The sequence below is a fragment of the Vidua macroura genome, chromosome 28 (assembly GCF_024509145.1).
Source record: "Vidua macroura isolate BioBank_ID:100142 chromosome 28, ASM2450914v1, whole genome shotgun sequence".
Lineage (NCBI taxonomy): Eukaryota > Metazoa > Chordata > Aves > Passeriformes > Viduidae > Vidua > Vidua macroura.
Genome location: NC_071598.1, coordinates 4,006,559 through 4,017,044, shown reverse-complemented (window position 1 = coordinate 4,017,044; position 10,486 = coordinate 4,006,559).

Below are 10,486 nucleotides of genomic sequence, written 5' to 3'. Positions count from 1 at the left end.
GGGGGACAATGGGGTGATACCGTGGGGGCACTGGGGTGATACTGGGGGGACACTGGGGTGATACTGGGGGGACACTGAGGGGACACTGGGGTGATACTGGGGGGGGGCACTGTGGGGGACATTGGGGTGATACTGGGGGAACAATGAGGTCATACTGGGGGGGCATTGGGGGGGGACATTGGGGTGATACTGGGGGAACAATGAGGTCATACTGGGGGGGCATTGGGGGGGACATTGGGGTGATACTGGGGGAACAATGATGTCATACTGGGGGGGCATTGGGGGGGACATTGGGGTGATATTGGGGGAACAATGAGGTCATACTGGGGGGGGGCACCGGGGGGGACACTGGGGTGATACTGAGGGTGTATTGGGAGTGCATTGCGTGGGCCCCGGGGCCCACGTGGGACACGGGGGGGACATTGGGGGCCACACTGTGGGGAGACATTGGGGGGGGGACATTGAGGGCACTGGGGGTGCACTGGGGGGACGCTGGGGGGCAGTGGGGAGGGCACTGGGGGACACTGGCAGGGGCACATGGGGGGTGCATTGGGTGGGCACTGAGAGGGCACCGGGGGGGGCACTGGGGGGCCTGGGGGCGCGTTGGGGAAACACTGGGGGTGCACATGAGGGGTGCATTGGGGTGGGTACTGAGGGGGCTGGGAATGCACAGGGCGGTGCATTGGGGTGCGGGTGCAGTGGAGGGGTGAACTGGGGGGGCACTGGGGGAGCACTGGGGGCACACTGGGGTGGGCACGGGGGGCCGGGGGTACAGTGGGTTGTCCGGGGGTGCACTGGAGGGGTGAACTGGGGGGCACTGAAGGGGCTGGGGGTGCATGGGGGTGCATTGGGCATGCACTGCTGGGGGATGCACTGGGGGGATGCATTGGGGTGTACTGGGGTTGCCTCGGGGGTCCTTTAGGGAGGTTGGGGTAGCATCGGGGGTGAATTAGGGTGTGCTGGGCGTGTACTGGTTTGTACTGGGGAGGTGCACGGGGGGTGCATTAGGGGGGCTGCGGGTGTCCCAGGGGGTAACACTGGAGGTGCACTGGGGGATACTGGAGGTTGGGGGTGTACTGGGGATGCATCAGGGGTGCACTGGGAGGGTTGGGGGAGCACTGGGGGGGTGCAGTGGGGGGGGTGCAGTGAGGGTGTCCAGTGGGGTCTACTGGGGGGCTGCATTCGGGGTGTATCACACGTGTGCCGCAGCCCGCATGGCCGTGCCTGCAGCCCGTGTGTCTGTCTGTCCCCACAGTCCGTGTGTGTGTCTGTCCCCCGCAGGCCATGTGTGTCTGTCTGTCCCCGCAGCCCATGTGTGTCCATGGCTGTCCCCACAGCCCGTGTGTCTGTCTGTCCCCGCAGTCCACGTGTGTCTGTCTGTCCCTGCAGCCCATGTGCATGTCCGTGGCTGTGTCTGTATGTCCGTGTCTGTCCCCGCAGCCCATGTGGCTGTGGCTGTGCCTGTGTGTCCTGGCTGTCCCCGCAGCCCGTGTCCGTGTGTCCGTGGCTGTGTCCGTGTGTCCTGGATGTCCCTGCATCTGTGTATGTGTCCGTGGCTGTCCCCGCAGTCCATGTCCGTGTGTCCGTGGCTGTGTCCGTGTGTCCGTATGTCCTGGCCGTCCCCGCCGCCCCGCCCCGGTGTGCCCGCTGCTGTCGCTGTCACATGCGTGTGAACGTGCTCGGCCCTGCGCACCCGTCAGGTCGCATCCATCACCCGCGGCCCGTGGCGCTCGCCGCTCCGCCCGCGTGTCCCGCTCCCCGTGCGCGGCCACGGACGGCGGGGGGTGCCCCCAAAACCTCGGCAAGCGTCGTTTGGGAGCATCACCGCGGCTGGGGTCTGCCTCCACCACCCCGCCTTCCTCCTCGCCTCCATCCCTGCTCCATCCCGGCTCCATCCGGGAGTCCGCGGGCCGCAGCCGGGCGTTGGTGGCCCGGAGCCCTACGAGGGCCGCGGCACGTCCTGGCCCTCCGGAGCGGCTCCCGCTCCCCGCTGCCAGCAGAGCCGGTCCCAGCAGCCCTGGGGCAGGAGTTACCCAACCCGTCTGCCCGCTCCCGCCGCTTTCCCAACCAGTCCCGAGCAGCTCCGGCTCTTCTTGCCTTCACCCTCTCGGGAGCCCTTTCGACGCGGCCATTTACATCGTTTTGGTGCTTTTGCTCGAGGAGTTGTAACTCCGTTTCAAAGGAAAGAGGGGGAGAAGCAACCAAAGCCAGAGGCGAGACAATGCTGCTACCAGACACCTTTTCCTGCAGGATCCAGTCCTGCCAGACCCACCACGCATCTGTCAGGCATTCCCAGATCGTGACCTGATGCATTTTAGGATTTGGACTCAATGATCCTTGTAGATCTCTTCCAGCTCATGATATTCCATTAATCTCTGTCTCTGGCCCTACATTTCAACTCACCCTCTGATCCAGCTTTTTTTTTTACCCCTAAAAAGGCAAATTCTCCGTGGTCATGTTGAAATTAAAGCAGCGTTTGAGCCTAAAAATAGCTGGACACATCTGTCCGCCTTCCCCATCTGCCGCCGGCCTGGCTGGATGAAGGAAGCGACTGTCTGTGCAAAATGAGGGACCTGTCTCATCCTTCTGTCCCATAAAATCAGTTTATTCAGGGAAAATATTCCTCAAGACTCCATTGATTTGCCAGATAACGCCCTAGTCAAGGAAAGACAGGAGGAGCTGGGTTCTGCCCAACCAGCTCCTCTAAATAAAGTAATTGTTTTTTTTTTCTTTAATTTGAGGTTTTTCAGTTGGTTTTGGAATTCTTTTCATGGAATAAAGCTCCCAAATGGAAATCCTTTCAAGGCATCCCAGCTGCTTCCCGGCCCCACATGGGCTTGTAATAATCTATCGGCATTTAAGCCTCGTTCCTTGGGAAAAGGAAGCAGCTGATTGTAGGGGTTGGAGCTGGAACCAGCTCTAATTTCTCTAAGATTCCTTAAGTGGTACAGTAATAACAACATGGGAGCGGGAGGAAGAGCCGTGCCCAGCGGCCAGAGCAGGGCCAGAGCAGCCTGGAGCCCTGGGACCAGCCAAGCCCCCGGTGGACTGCTGCTGCTCCTGGGGACCCCCAGGAGACCTTTGGGACCCCACCGAGGGTCATAACCCACTTTTATACTGGGGAAACTGAGGCACGGGTGGGCACAGAGGAACTGGGAACCATCACGGAGCAGCTGGGATGGCCCTGGAGCTGGAGCTGCCCCAGGAGAGGCGTGAACTCATCTGGGATCACCTGCCTCGTGATTCATGGCTGCAGCGCTGCTCCACATAGTTTCCAGCGAGGTTTCATTGGACGCAGGCACTCACATCCCCAGGAACACATCGTGACACCGGTGCCCAGCTATTGACTTTGCCCTGTCACCCAACACACCGGAAACCTGGAGCGGGGCTGGACCCAGCCCTTGCACGGGGCCGGGAATAGAAAACCGGTCGGAGAACTTTTCTTTCTTTGGCAGCCCGCAGGACGAGCGCGTGACCTCGGGCTGAGCCGGGCGAAGAAGCCTTTCCCCGGCCCTGCTCGCCCATCCCAAAGTGCCCCATGAAGGGCGAGGGAGGGGAGGACTGTGCCCTGCCTGCCCTGGGGATGGTGGGACTCCATCCTTCCGCCCATCCTGCTGCTGCTGCTCCTCCACAGATCTCATCCAGCCCATCCCAAAGCCCCGCCACACCCCAGGGTCATCCCCACAGGCACCCCTCCCCAGAACAGCCAGGGGGATTCCCCGGGGGTCGGGCTGGGTGTCCCCGGACCGGACTGCCCCTCAGCCTGGCTTCACACCCCACTGGTCTGGCTAATCCCCGGGGAATGGACGGAAGGAAAAGGGGAGATTAAATTAGATTAGCTGGAGCCACCTAATTTTAGCGTCCTCACGTGTCACTGACACACTGCTCCAGCTCCTCCCTCACTCCCCCAAACCTGGATGACCCCCAAAGCCACCAGTCAGGCCAGGAGGCATCCAAAGAGGGTTTGGCTGGGTGGTGGCACCCAGAGTGGGTGGGCATGGGAGTCACTAGACCTGTGCCAGGAGGGACAGGGGGTGGTAGCCACCTTCCCCTGGCTGTGGCCATCTGGAGTGGTGCTGGCCACCCTCCATTAGTGATGGTGACTCTATCAGTGACGACCATCTGCCTCCAGTGATGGCCACCATTCCTCGCTTGTGGCCACCATCCCCTTGTGGTGGCCACTGTCCACTGGTGATGGTGACCCTCAGCCCTGGGATTATCTCCACTCCCAGGCAGCCCCCTCTGCCCAGGGGGATTCTGTAGGGGGACACTCCACTCTGGCCCATCCCCTTTCCCCCTCCACTCCCAGCTCCTGCCCTGCATGTCCTGTTGCCTCCTCCTGAATCACCACACCATGAAGATGACCTTGGCCCGACCAGACCTCCCTCGGGGCAGTGCCAACTCATCCAGCTGTGCAGGAGCCCACCAGCTCCATCAAACATCTCCTGATCCATGGGATGCTTCACGGGATCAGCCCCGTGACACCACAGCAAGAGGAGATGTCTGGTCCCTTCCATTCCCAGGAGACACACTGTTCCCAACATCCCAGGAAGGTCCCCAACATCCCAAGAAGGTCCCAAAAGTCCCAGGAAGGTCCCCAACATCCCAGGAAGGTCCCAAAAGTCCCAGTCCAGTACCCAAAGCCTGGATGCTGGAGCTGGCAGGAGCTGTGGCGGGAAGCAAGGTGTCCCCAAAAGCCAGCATGGCCAAATTCAGGGAGAGCTGAGGACCATCCTGCATCCCAGAGGGGCCGTGCCAGGTGCCACCAAACCTGGCACAGCTCCCAGGTCAAAAGTCCCGGTCAGGACGCAGGACCCTGAGTCACTCTACCCTGGCATGAGCAATTCCCATGTGCAGCACTTTCCCAATCCCAGCGGAAAGGGGAGGTTTCTCCTGCATCCCTGGGGCACTTTCCGTGGGCACTGCCAAGTCCCACGGCGTGGGACACGCCACGTCCCTGATGCCACCAAACTGGAGCAGGGACACGAGCGAGACTGGGCAGGGAACGCTTGGTGCTGGGGGCTTTTCCCTCCCCTTTGCCTCATCCGTTCTCCCAGCGCTGTGGGTGCGGGCAAGCTGGATCTCAGGGGTCTCGTGGGGGTGGGATAACCACCCCCGGTGCTCCCGTGCCACAGCCACGTCCAGCTTGCACCGACCCTGTGAAATCCTTCCCACCCCATGGCAGGAAATCGCCCGGAACTTGGATTTGGGGAAGGCACGGTGCACAGAATCCCACCCCTCAGTCCTGTGCTGTCCTGGCGGCTTCCACACCAGCGTGGCAAAGCCATGTGCAGCTGGATGTGCCTGCCAGCCCATCCTCGGGTCTGGGTGAGGCACAGGGAAGAGGGGGCAAGGGGCTGGGAGCCTCCCTGCTGCCCCTCCAAAATCCCAGCCCAAAGCCACGGCGCTGCTGAGGGCAGAGAAAGATTGAAACCCCCTGGTGCCCCAAGTCCAGAAGGATTCCTAAGCGCAGCCCAGAGCTCTCTCTGGGATACAGGAGCAGAGTGGGCTGTCCCGGGATCCCTGCTCATCACAGGCAGCATCTCCCTCGCTCCCTGGCAGAATGATCACAGCTCAAACTCCCCAGTCACATGTATCTCCACCAATTCACTCTGACAGGCAGAAAAATCACCCCAAATATTACATCCCACCTTGGTCCAACACCACCCCACCTGGTCGAGGCCAGAGGTTTGAGAAACAGCTGCCCTCCACCCTGGCATCAGTTATTCCCCAGCACCCATCCCGTGATCCCTTGACACCCACAGCTGCTCCCCTCTCGCCCCTTTGTGCTCCATCACTGCAGGTCCCAGTCCAGGTGCAGGGAGCACAACCTCCCTCCCAATCGCGAACCCAGGGTGAAAACCCCCTTACCTGGGCGAAGCTCTCCTCGTCCATCCTGTTCTCCGTGTGCATGGACGTCATCCTCGGAGCATCCACGGTGGTTTGCTGAGACAGAGAGCGAGCCCTCACCGCGCCAAGCTGGGTCTGGGAGGGCTTTATCATCTCTGATCCCTGCGGAGGAAGGCCCTGCGTGCCAGCGCCGAGGTCATTGGCTGGGCACGGCGCGGATGAAGACGGGATTTGAGCAGCAGTGGTGTAATCCCGGAGCCCTGGCATGGCAGCGACGGAGCTGTCTGGGCTGAGATGCTCTGGGGAGGGTCTGGGCTGCCCCCGCCCCACACTGGCAGCCCCACGGAGCACCCCTCTGCTCTGCGCTCGGCACCCCTGGGCACAGCAAGAAGGAGCAGCCAGATCATGGATCAGCCCCGCATCGCTCTGTCCCCGTGGGGGTGACCTCGCCCACCCCAGCCCCACTTCTGGTGCAGAGAGTCTGACTGAGGAACCCTCTCTCCTTCCCCCCTCCCGGAGAGAGGAAATAAATGGAGAAGCCCCCGCTGGGGTGGGATGGATGCGTGCGAGGGGCCGGGAGCCCCGAGGCGGAACGAGGTCACACGGCCCCGAGCCTGCTGGAGACTCATCATGCGTGTGCAAATGTGTGCTGCGTGTGGGGGCACACGTGGCACAGGCACACGTGGCCTCCCCCATGGCTCTGACCCGGCAAAGGGCTTAATTGGGATCTGCAGCATCTGCCACGGCAGCAGCGACGGCTCCTGTGCTTAGGAGGAGCTTTGAGAGTGCTGGAGAATTCCAAAAACTGGGATGGGGGATAAAAGAGGGGGAAAAAAGCTGCCTGGCTCCTCCCCCACCGCGTGGCTCCGTGGGTCCATCCCTACGTGACAGTGGGCACACAGGGCCCCTGTCCCTGCTGCTGAGAGGAGCTGCCGGGCAAAGAGGGTTGAGGTTGATTCATTTATTAATTCTAACGGAGATTATGCAGCTCAGAGGGCCCAGCAGCACCAGCAGACGGTGATGGAGGGTTATCTGGGATGGGAAAGGCAGGAATTGCTGTCAGGGAGGAGGAGGATGGAGCTGCAGCCCCAGGTTTTCCCAACACACAGAGGGACAGGCTTGAGAGAAGGGGTAAGGTTCAGATTTGGGAGCAGCAGGCTCCAGGCTGGATTTAGGCACCACCTGGATGGGCTAAAGATTAAAACCAGACCTAAATCTTTGTCCAGGTGCTGAGCTCAACCCTTGGTTGAGTGCTGTGTAAGTTGACAGGGCAAGGCTGAGCTCCAGCCTCGGTCCCATCCCTGTCCTCATCCCTGCCCCCGTCCCCATCCTGATCCCTGTCCCTATCTCATCCCTGCCCCAATCCCAATCCCATGCCCATCCTCATCCCTGCCCTCTCCCCATTTCCATCCCCATCTCAAACCTGCTCCCATCCCCATCACTGCCTCTGTCTTGGTTCCTGTTCCCACTTCGACCCCATCCTGATCCCTGTCCCCATCCCATCCCATTCCCAGGGCACATGGCCACCGGTGACAGCCCAGGGCTCACCCGGACCCTGGGACAGGGGACCCCCATCCCGAGCAGTCCCCGCACCCACCTGCCTCATGATGGGGCTTTGGCAGCGCCTTCATCCAGTGGAAATTTCTTTTATCTCCAAAAATTCCTCTGCTCTCGCACGGGGAAACTCCGGCTGCTCCGGGCTGGGATCGTCCCTCTGCCGCCCGCAGCTCAGCTCTCACAAAAGCTCCTTCACCCGCACGGACAGAGCCACCTTTGTTCATCCCGCTCCGGCCGGGCAGCAGCGGCCCCAGCCCGCCGGCCCCGGATCCTCTTTCCGGGAATCTCCAGGAGTGAGAGAATCACTGAACGGCGAGCGCTGGATGGTGGGAGATGAGCGTGGGGGCATCGCTGCTCGTCCCGGATTTACTCCCTCCCGCCAGCCCCAGGGGGATTTTAGTCATTATTTGGATTTTACCAAGCCAGAATGGTTTAACATCCCCCCGGGATGCTGGGTGGGGTGGAGGGGATCCAAGCGATGCCTGCCTGAATCCTCCGTGCCAATAAATCCCTTGATTGTGCCTCCCGCCTGAGGGATAACCCGGGCGGGGTAAGACCGGGGACCCCCGGAAATCTCAGTGGGTGGCCGGGACAATTCCCACCCCCTGCTCTTCAGCACAAAAGGGGGATAAATAATCCCTTCACAAGGAGGGCTGCGCCCGGGCTGCGGCAGGATGGCCCCTGGGATATCCCCCGGGATGTCCCCCGGGATGTCCCCCAGGATGTCCCCAGGGTGTCCCTTGGACCCCCGGGTGTTGCACTGGGAACCCACCCGGCCGCAAATCCTACAGCATCAACCCCAGGGCTGAGTTTAGGGGCAAACGCAGCCTCTGGAATTCCCTCCCAAATATCCCTATAGCCCTCTGGGTGAGCTGGGGAAACTGAGGGAGGAGAGATGTCTCTGTCTCACATCAGGGCACTGGGATATTGCAGTGCTGATGCCACCAGCAGCACAGACAGCAGCAGGAGGGAGCATTTCATGGCTTTAACGACAGGACAAAAGTTTTCCAGGAGCCTCCCTGTCCACGTGGATACCTGCTCTCCCACATTTCCCACCCCTGGGCACCCTGAACGCGCTGGAAACGGGATGGGGATCCCAGTGCCAACCCTGGCTGGGCCCTTGGGGAGCTCAAGGAGCAGGCTGTGAACGATGCCCGAGGTTCCAGGACACATGCCAGCAGAGCAGGTGCCCTGGAATGTGCCTGGCAGCACGAGGAGGAGGAGGAGGAGGAGGATGGGGAAGTGGAAGAGGCCACAGGGGTTGCCACATCTCCATAAATCCCCTTGGAATATTTTACTCCATAAAATATTTTATCATTTCATCCGGGCACCACGAGGCTGGCACGAGGCTGGCAGCCCTGGCAGGCACCGAACACTCTTGGGACATTTGGGACCCTTGGAATATTTTACTCCATAAAATATTTTATCATTTCATCCGGGCACCACGAGGCTGGCACGAGGCTGGCAGCCCTGGCAGGGACCGAACACTCCCGGGGCATTTGGGACCGTGCCAGGAAAGACTGGGTTTAATCCCGTGCCAACAGCTGCCCCGGGCCCAGATTAGCCCTGGCACCGTCCCCTTCCCCTGACCTTCCCAGGCCATCCCAGCAGGAAACTGGAAACCCGCGGGTCGCCTTTCCAGTCTCGGTGTCAAATGTCAGATCCTCGATGGGTCATTGGCGTCGGGGTGGGTGGGGTGGGGGGCGGAGAGCCCTGGATTTAGGGAGCATCCTGCGATGGAGCCTGGGAGCTGCTTCCAGCCCTGCCCGAACTCGGAGAGGGGAAACGGGAGGGAAAACTGAGCTTGGAGGGGTGGAAAACCGCGTTCCCAATGGGCGTTCCCAAAACACAACCCCTGAGAAATGAGGTCCCTAATAACAGTGACCCCAAAAAATAGCGACCCATTAAAAACGTGAGCCCTAACAGCTGTTACCCCTTAAACCCACGATTCCTAAAAACCCCAAATGCTTATCATTGTAACCCCTAAAACTGCGACCCCTATTGTAACCCCTAAAACACCTAATAACCCCAAAGCCTATTAACAGTGACCCCTAATAAGTGTGTCCCCTAATAACCCCAAATCCCAATAACCGTGACCCCTAAAACGAGGCCACTAATAACTGTGACCCCTTAAAACCATGATCCCAAATAACCCCAAATGCTAATTATTGTAATCCCTAAAACTGCCACCCCTGCAAACCCCATTTCCGCCAGCCCCTTCTCCACCCCTGCCCCTCATTTTCCCCTCAATATTTAATCCCCCTCTGCTGAACTTGGGGCGTTTCCCAGTTTTTCCCAAACCCCAGCTGGGGGGTTCGACCCCCCCCCCAGATGCTCCCAGGGGTGATCCCAGGTGAGAAGCTGGGTACAGACCCGTTTTTGGGGTGACTTTACACCTCCCTGCCTTCAGATTAATTTGTCAGATGCCAGAATTATGCCCAGACCGGGGCAGGGATAATGGGATTATCCAGAGCCTGCTGTGGGACAGGGAAGCTCATTACGGAGCATTAAAGAGAGGAAAATTGGGATTTTCTAAGTTCTTAGGGAAAAACCTCAATTAACTTCCAGGTGCCTCTCATTTTAGGGTCATTTTTGGATTTCTTTAGAGTTTGCTCTGCACTCTCACTCTCCTTATGGACACAGAAGGAACCTCCAGGATCCCGGAGCTGCTGGGGATGGTGTCCAGGTGCTTCCAGGTCTGGGGAAACTGAGGCAGGGCAGCCCCAGCCCTGCACATAGGACACGTCCATGCCCCACATTCACCTCAGAGCACCCGCTGGAGCCCCCAGATCCCCCAGGAACAGCCGGGTGAGCCCCTTGGAGGGCTCAGGGAGGGGAAATCCATGCCAGTATTGCGAGGAGGTTCCCCCCAGGGCGGATAACCCGAAGTGACCTGGGGTTTTTTTGGCGGAAAAAGGGCGGTTTTGCCGTTTTTATTTCCAGCCTCCCCGAGTTTTGCAGCATACCGGGGACTAACACTGCCACCTGCCGAGCCAGGCCGGGCGTCATGGAACCTCTTCTTTCTGCTTTCCCACCCAAAAGTGCTTTTAGGAACACACGAAGTCTCCCAAACCCACCT